The sequence below is a fragment of the Cygnus olor genome, chromosome 5, assembly GCF_009769625.2.
Source record: "Cygnus olor isolate bCygOlo1 chromosome 5, bCygOlo1.pri.v2, whole genome shotgun sequence".
Taxonomy (NCBI): Eukaryota; Metazoa; Chordata; class Aves; order Anseriformes; family Anatidae; genus Cygnus; species Cygnus olor.
The window spans coordinates 14,421,091-14,430,952 of NC_049173.1; positions in this window are offsets into that span (position 1 = coordinate 14,421,091).

The following is a 9,862-nucleotide window of genomic DNA, read 5'->3' on the forward strand; positions in this document are numbered from 1 at the left end:
TTGTGCTGGTAGACCTGAGGAGGCAGTAACTCCCAGCAGGAGCCTGGGTGTGAGCTAAGGGGATGCTTCAGCAGGGAGAAATCAAGGTACCATCTGCAGCCAGCACAGGCTGCCTGACTGCAGCGCTGAGCTGTTGCCAAGCTATGCTGAGTTAGACCAGTCATACAGGTTCCTCAATGGCTTCTGTCTGTGTCAGAAAGTTAAAGTAAATCAGAGCCCTGGTCCTGCTGTTGCAGTCAGGACAAAGCCAAGGATCCTCAGCAAACATGGTTCTGAGAATGAAACAAACAAGACACTAAGTTAAATGTCCTGCTGGGCTTTTACAATTAGATCACACGTCCGTGCAGTGCTAGGAAGCTGCAGTGCATAAAACAATTGATATGTCAGAGGACTATTAAAAGAAAAATACCAATATAAGCTAAACACCTGCAAAGCAATACAGACTCAGAGCACATACTGTATTTTACTTGCAGATGACATACAGTTGGCAGAGTAAGGCAGAGAAAACCACCACCACACCACAAAACCCTGATAATGGCCATGATCTTGCTTTCTTTTGAAACATATAGCAACATATATGTAGAGATCTACAGATTATAAAAAACAATCTAAAATTTTCTGTGTGCCTTTCTGCCCAAGAAGAGTACAAGAAAATAAACACATAACAGATGTGGAAACGCACAGAACAAGACACTTAGTGAGTGTGGTGATGAACAAGGTTCAACTAGAAAGAAGAGAACAGAATGCAAGTGAAAAGTATTAATTATTGATAAGATAAGGGACAGATATTTACCACACTTCATATCTGCCTACTTGCTCTAAGGGCAGAGAAGACATTTCCTAGCTGTCTAATAAGGAGAGTGGTGGGTTGCAGTTTGCTCTCTTGGCTCCATCGGCAGGTTTTCTTCTTCCTCACTGGCTGGCACAGTCATGCACATGTTCCATTAGTCCAGGTTACTGTTAGAAGTCTACTGAAATCACTTAAATAATAATAATGACAATTATTGCAGTCAGATCTGATCAGAATACAGGTTACAACAAAGGTCCAGGACTAAAATTCATCCCTCAATTGGGTCATTTACTGGAAGGAAGGCAGACAAATTAAACAAATAAACAGATAAACAAATTAAAACAGTCCTTTATTTTTACTTCAGATACAAACTACAGTGACAGATTTATAGTAAGCAGCAAATTTTAAGCTGTGTCTTTTTGAAACCAATGAGGGAGTAAATATCTAACATTATGCATTTGAATAGTCACATGATATTTATATTTGTGTATGCAGAACTTAGGATATTACATTACCTTTATCATGCTGCATGGGTAAAAATGCTTAAGTAAATTCTAAACACTTACTTGCTGAACATAGAGCTAGGGCAGGTTTCAGGACTGCTTTTACTTTTTATTGGTTTTATTCTACCACTTACTGTACTGGTTGTGCTCTCATATTCTGTACTTTCACATTTAAGAGGATACGGAACTTAAATTTCTCACCATTTTATTTCAATCACTATCTTTTAATAACTACCTCTTTGTTAATTGAATAAAGACTTCTCTATTTGCCATTTAATCTAAAAGATTAACATAAAAACATGTGACAATGATATAACAACAGCAAAGCTGAACCTCGAGGCACAAACTGTATACTGTTAGTTATCCATGACACACTGTAATGAGAACATTCATAACAAAATCCTTCTTAGTGGTAATGCACCTGTCTTCAGGCTTGCAACATATTTGTTGTATCAGAGCAATCTTGCTAAATGTCAAGCTGGTTTGCGTTCCTTTTTGTTTAAAACTGGTGTTTAGTTGGTAAGTGGATGGAGAAAACATCGAAGTAGATTTCCTCACGCTTTTTTCCAATATGATAGGAGATGAGCTGTCAGCTGGGAGTAGCAAGGAAGTTCTGTACCTCCAATGACAGTCCTCCAACATGCCCCAGCCAGTCAGATCTGAATCTGCTAATGTCCCCACTCATGAGAAATGCTACATTCATTTGTCCCCCACTTGATGGATTATCCTTCTTCCTTCATTGCTCTACAATTCCTGCAACTCCAAGAGATGAGATGAGAGCTCTTTTTGAGCTCTTTTTACAAACTAAACCACACAAGACACAAGTTTTGCCAGGAGGTAGGGAGGGTAAGAGCTCAGGAAATGGTCCACATATGAGAGATGCAAGCAGCTCTCCAAGAAAACAGAGCCATTCTGCTATCTGACAAGTACCCAGGTGTCAAAGCAGTCCAGTGAGGCCCTCCAAAGCTTTACTGGCTCCTCTCTTCCTGACACAACAAATTCAGACAAACCACCAGGCCTTCTGCTTGCTGCATGACAGGACTCATGTCATGACAGGACTCATCACCTGGGCTGTAAGTAAGCACTTACTGAGAGTCATCTCAGGAGCCACATCTTAGCTATACCCACCTCATTCAAACAACTGAGGAGCACCTGTGTTTGGTTGGAAGGATAGGCTAGATCACCTTTATGGAACTGAAAACTTCACTCACAGGAGCTGGAGCTGATTCCACTTTATGGAGCTGAAAACTTCAAACTCACTTCATAAAGCTCTCCTCTCTTTTTTGTATGCTTGTGTCTCCCTTGCACTGAGTGGAGACCAGTTAGCAGTTACTCTTTAACTTCACAGATTATAAAAGTGCCATTTTTCTAACATTTCTTGTTCCTGTTAGCTCACAAGGTAGAAGACTTAGAGAACCTTATGACATGAGGTGTCTGTAAATTCAGTGCATGCCATTTTGCAAGAGCAGCTTCACAAACAAGTTCAATGATTCCCAGTCTAGGGATCATGACCTCTGTGGACATGAAAGAGACTCAGAAATGCAAATTGCAGCAGCTTTCAGTTGACAGGCCGCAGCTGAACAGGGAAGTAGATGATCATCTTTGCCAACTTTCAGGTGCCAGAAAATGGGTGCTGGCAGCTAAATCACTTGCCTACCTGTAACAAGTGTGTTTTCCCTGAAGCACCTGTTGTCAGTGTAACTGCCTAAAGATAGACACTACAGGACAAGTTTCTGAACTTTTTGTCACTTATTTAGATCTGAATTTGGAGGGGGAAAAAAAAACAAACCGTACAAATAGCCACAACACGGGGACAACAAACATAGAAAGCATACAGAAAAACAACTATCAGATGGCAGGCCACTGTGATAATCCAAACCGGTTCCCTGAATCTGGGTCAGACAATGGCATGTCTGCTCTATTAATAATGTTGTTTTTCTGGAGGTTATCAGTGCATGGTTTAGACGGACAGAAGGTCCACAGGCAGCAGCCACTGAATGATATGCAGCAGGGCTCATATGGGCTCGGGAGCTGGGAGACAAAGTGCATCTTTAGGGGGGCACCTGTGAGTGGCTGAGACTCCCCCATCTTCCATGTTCAACAGGGACTGAGAAACTACAGCTTTGTGCAGAGAGATGATACCTCCAATAAGGTGACTGGCAGCATCTTGCTTCTGTGAAAGGCAGTACCTCCCAGCTCTTGCTGAGTTTCTAACAGCACGCTTAACTTCTAATTTGGGAAAGAAAAATACCATCTGGCACCTCAACTTTGAAAAGTTGCCAAACCTTGACTTACTCTCTGAATCCTCCCCAGGAAATCATGGGAACTACCTACCAAGAACAGCATTACAAAGTGTGAACAAGGCTCATGTGAGCTAGGTGCGTGTAATCTTCCACGTCTTTAAATGAAGAAAAAAAAATGGGGGTATGTTAGTCATGCAGTCACCTTAAGAACTTGCTTGAGTCCCTAGTTCTGTCTCCAACTGGAAGAAGTTAATGAACCACCACTGTAAATTTCTTGGTGGATTTTCAATACAAGGAAACAAGTCATCTTTTCTAAATTAAGAAATTGGAAGTGACTCAATTCTAGAAGGATGGCTAACAATGAGCCCTGCAGTATCATGCTGGATAACACTGGACAACACACGAGTATTTGATTCATGCTTGTGCTCATTAGAGTCTTATTTGTGTGTTGTTAAGAAAAATCTTTTGTGGTATAAAATTATTTTAAAATAAATAGTGTCAGAGGAGACACTCTGTAAGAAGAAAATGCTTTCATGTCAAGGAAAAGATTTTAAATTGCAGCCAATAAAGAATGAAGAAGAAAAGTTTAAGAAAAGGAAAAAACTGGGAGGAGAAATGCAATTGTTGTTCTTCACTACCTCATTATTTGTAACCAGTGGTATGTAAACCCCATGTTATAATGCAGGATCAATTCAGATGCAAATACCTGAGCCTTAATTGTATATGTGAAAGAAAGAAAAGAATGACAGTGTTCAAGCATGCTTTATTTTGTTATTTCTGTGTCCTCCAAGACATACATTCAAAGTTTAAGCAGTAACACATCACCTGGGTAGATTTACACTGAAATAAGCTAATAAATGACATTATAAATATTACGTGCAAATCAAAAACCATAGGAAGATGCATTGTACTGTAGCTAGATAGCAAATCTGTAATATTACTTCAAATTACTTCAGAAGAAATGTATAATAATCTTATATATCAAAGTAACTAAGGCATTGAACTCATCCTTGTTTCTTTACTCAAGTAAAATTTCGTTTGAATTCAGACAGATACAAGCTGCTTACATTTTTCAGTCTCATACATGTATCTGTACAAAGATGAAGAATGTAGCTATTTTTCTTTAACAATATGCTAAATAAAGATCAAGTATACCAATTTTAGAACAATCCATTTCCTTAGTCTAATTGCTAAGTTGCTTTTCCATAGGGACAGATTTTTTCCTGGTCAAGTCTACTCTCTCTGTGGTTCATTGTATGCGTAGTTCTCATTATGCTAACTGGAGCTGTGCATGTAGCTGGACACAAAACTCACATCCCTCATTGAAAGCTAGGTATCACTGTGTCTGTACCACAGAGCCCTGTCATGAAGATCTACAGACAAGGAATGCCATTCCATCATCTGCCAAAGTACCAAAATCCCACATCACTGTGTCTCAGTTCATTGTGTTCCCATCCCTCCTGTTTTTTTCAATCAGTTTGTGTAGTTTTCATTTATAACATGGGCTCAGTCCAAAGCTCTTCTGAAGTCAATAGAAAGATCCCCTACGGCTGCGACAGTCTCCTGAACAGGCTATATTTCCCTCAGCCCTTCCCAGCTCACATTCCTGCAATGCCATGGAAGGCACTACTACGAAAATCGACCCAATGGTGTAAATGGTGCTACAGAATTTTCTTCAATGAAGCTTTTTCCCTTCTTGCCTATTTCCAATTATTGGAAACCCAGCATCATTTCAGAATGTGCATGGCATAGGTGGCTCAATTTCACTCAGATTTTATCCATGGCAAAGTAAAAGTCTGTCACTCAGACTGTACTTCTTCTGTAAATTCAGTTTCATTTACTAGCAATGCATATATAAGAATTGCAGGCATACTCAATATATTTACATAGTTTAGGAAAATATTGTACACTTTAAGGCCAGATTACCTTCAGTTATGCATGTGTATGTGCTAACTCAAGAAGATCTTGAAAGCAGTATGCCCAAAGTGGGTCAATCATCCAGGTACAGGTGATAGCAAAAGGTCGTGAAACTTTTCTAACTGGGCTAAAAAGTGCAGAGGAGAAAAGAGTGATGACTTCTCTCTAACCCATCCCACCTTCTTTTGGTAGAATATTTATGCTATGAGAAGGAGACTGGTGCACAGGTGAACTGGAATGGTGCTTGACCATGTAGGTGGAGGATGCAAAGCCAGGCCTCCTCCATCTACAGCATCTCTGGAAAACCATTCTTGTTTTTCCACAATGATCTGATAGTGCTCAATTTATCAGCACACTTGCTGCAATTCATCATTAAACTGACACATATACAACATGGGCAGAAAAATATTGATGTAGGTAAAAGCCTATGAGAACATAACATATCCTGCAGCAGCATTATGAAAGGTAGCATACATCCAAATGTGCAAAAGATTGCATAACCAAATTATTTTTTTCACTCCCCACATGTGCAGGATGCTTTTATCAAAGGAAAAAAAAAAGGGAAAAAAAAAAAAAAGTAAAAAGTTTCTGACTTTCGTTAACCTTCTCTCATAGTTCAGGTTATTTCTTTAATGCATTTATCTGCTTTAAAATTGTCTCCTTAGCCTCTCAAGGGAAACCAATATAATACACCATCACATTTCTCACAGGAGAAAAAAGAACACTTACTCTTAATAGGTGGCAATTTTGCCAGATGTTATTGACATAGTAAGTGCGAAATTTCAGTGATACTAAATGCAAAGTGCAGCAGATTAAAGAACAATGGAACAAAGTGCAAAATGAAGTTTAAAAAGCAGCAGTGTCAAAGTCAGAGAAAGTGTGAAAAAATTACATTTTAACAACACTATTAAGAACAAGTTTACTAATTACTGTAACTGGCACAAATTTAAAAGTATGTTTCTTAGACTCAGGAAAGTTTTTTAAAGTGTGGTATTTCTTTCTTGTCAGCATTTCTTCTTTTCTTTATGCACTGTAGCAGAGACATAACACTGCTGGTACTAAAACAATGACACTTGGAGCTCTTTTATCTTTCATTTCTTAACCCTTTCTTACCAAGTAATATTGTTGCAAATCCTGCTATTTAAGCAAGGTAGTGAACCACAGAAAATGCTGTGATAACTAATACTGAAATGGTTTGAAATAAAGACTATGGGATTGATTCAGTCATGCTTTACACATTCACCCTCTAACAATAATGGAATTTACACACTAAGAATGACTTCTCATTAAGTTTGTGAAAATCCTGTTTTTCTGATTAAAAACAAACAAACAAACAAACAAACAAAAAACTATAGAGTTGCACAGTTTCCTCATGTTCATTTATACTGTAAAATTGAGTGATAAAATATTACAGTTGAGATGCTCATCTCCTATAAATCAGAGAAGCTCCAGTGCTTTCAGTGGCGTTACACCAAAGTGAAAGAACCCAGTTTTCTAGATTTCATTTGCATTCTTTGTATCTTATTGAAACATAGGACCAGTTTCTCAAATAGCAGCTATATTTGGACCTCTGCTGAGTCCATTGCAAACACTCTTTATTTGGCTCTCAGACCTGGTACTGTAGTACATACAGTCTTCCATGATACTACAAACAACAGTGGCAGAGTTAAAACCTAGGCGTATCTCCGTAACAAATCAAAGGCTTTTGGGCATAAGGATGACTAGGTCTCCTTTGACATCCTAGAAATGAAGGTTCATTATAGCACTGCTTAAAGCAGTTCAAAGGTCCTTGATGACTGGGACCCAGCTATCCACACATCCATTGCAAAGAAGAGCAGCTTTAGTGCGGGAGACAATATCCTTACTCTACACTGGTGGAATTTTTCCCTGAAGTCCCTCGGGTTTCAGGAAAAAATCTTGGTCCAAAATCTAACATTCAAATCCTATGACAAAAATAATAATAATAATAATAAAATCATTTTTGCTGGATAAATTACCAATATCAATAATTTCCTTTATTTTTACCCAATGCTTTCATTATTCATTGGTTATATCCTGATTGCAATTGGAAAAGTGACTTCAGTGTGAAGTACCCAAAATACTTTTGATGCAGCCAATTCAGACAGAAACAGTGGTTGAACATGCAGGCCATGGTACTAACTGCCCAAGTAACACCACAGGGTCCTTGAACAACCCACACTACTGAACATTAAATATAAAATTCAGTATATCATGCACAACATATATAGAAATCACAAATCCAAATACAGCTCTAGTAGGCAATTCCAGTCACCAATCACTGTCTGAGAAAGGGTTTAATTTAAAGTCCATAATTTAAAGTCCATTTGGGAATAAAAGTAGCAAAGCATCAAGCTTTACTAAAATACTACTACTTTCTTCTCTGTGACAAGGGAAAGTTGACTTTGCACAGGATGCAAGTAGCTTGCGCTAATTATGATTCCATTAGTGGGAGTTCTTCTAGCATATCAATGGCTACCCTTTTCATGGAAATCTGATATTATGCAGCTGAATACATCTGCACAGCTTTCTTGGGGCACTTTTGTTTAAAGTGCATTTATCATAGTCATCTATCACCACTTTTCCACCTCATGACTGCACTTGACTCAATCAAATAATTTGTGAACTAGAATTAAAATTGGTCCAACTTCAAAAACTGAATACTGTACAATTTGATGGAAGGCCTAAGGCTCTACCTACTTAAGGAAGAAGAGGTGCTGCATGGTAGATGATTCATTTGCCAAAGGATCTAATTCTTCCTAATAAACAAAACAATGTATATGAAGTTATGTCCTCTAGATTTGCATAAAAGCACAAGTAAAACTACTGGGATTTTGGGGAGGGTGGAGGGGAGAAAGAGACAGAAGTGAGATTATTTCCTAGAAATATACCTTCTAAGGCCTAAGAAAGCAAGGACTGGACTCTGATGTTCAGTTAATATCCTGCAGTTTAATATTATGAGCATTGAAAATTTATCTATAGTAGATTTAAACGAAATTTAAAATTCCTTTCATCTTGTGTTATGGGAGCAGTTTGCTCTCTTCTCCTGTGAGCTAAATGGAGTTACAATCATATAAGCACAGAATGGTTTGGGTTGGAAGGGTCCTTAAAGACCATCCAGTTCTACCCCCCCACGCCTTAGGCAGGCACACCTTCCACCAGAACAGGTTGCCCAAAGCCACATCCAGCCTGGCCTTGAACACTTCCAGGGCTGGGGCACATTTTTCTGCAGTGGGGGAAGCTCAGTTTATGTTCTTCTCCCATTTCACTGCCTTTATCCAGAGCTCATCAGTAGTGAAATATGCTAATGATGAGCATCAGCTACCCTTCAGGTGTGAAGCTACTATCAGTTAGGTATGCCGTGTCTGTAGTAACCAATAGCTGTTGGTTTCACTGTGTCAAAATGAGTGTATATGTGATTATCTAGATGACTATTACAGGTTTCTGTTTGTCCTTGCTCCCTGACTGGTTACCTCTCTGTTACTTCCAGGTTTTAAAGGAGTTAAAGTACGTATACTTCTGGACCTCCCTGCAATTTTTGGATAACAGCTTTGCCACAACTGGAACTCCAGGTCAGAACTGTGCCCTGAATTATCACCTTCTGTGTGCAAATGCAGAGACAGATTCATCCCTGGGCTCAGAAACAGTTTGCGCAGGGATTCTGGAGGAAGGTACACAGTGTGCTGGGTGCAGAGAAGGCAGCTGGTGAGAGCTGAACAAGAAGTCAGGAATACTTTTCAAGCACTGTCAACAGTTCAGTGTGACTCAGGGTGAGTCTCTGGCTCCTCAGCCAGCTTGAATTCCTTTTGTGTTTATGAGAAGAAGATGACAATGTTCTATGCTCTTTCCTAAAGTGTTCTGAAATTTAACTAACAAGAATCATGAAATACAAAAAGTGTACTTTTTTTTTTTTTAATTTTTAAAGCTTTAGCATAGTTGTTGGTGTTGATCCATGGCCTCAGCTCTCAGCTGTACTCTTTACCTAGATTCTCCACTATTTCCAGGATTTTAGAATTGTTCTAATAATACACTTTTTTTTTCATTAAATAGTCACACACACACACACAAAAAAAACACAACAAAAAAAATGCACCTGTAGAAGTCCTCCCAACCTGTTAGGATGTTAGGACATTAGAATGAAATTCATCGCTCAGAGGGTGGTAAGGCACTGGAACAGGTTACCCAGAGAAGCTGTGGATGCCCCATCCTTGGAGGTGTCTACAACCAGGTTAGACGAGGCCCTGGGCAACCTGATCTAGTGGGTGGTGTCCCTGCCCATGGGAGGAGGGTTGGAACTGTATGGTATTTAAGGTCCCTTCCAACCCAAGCTGTTCTATGATTCTATGAATCACAGCTACTGGAAAAGTAGGAGATAGTTTTCACCATTTTCC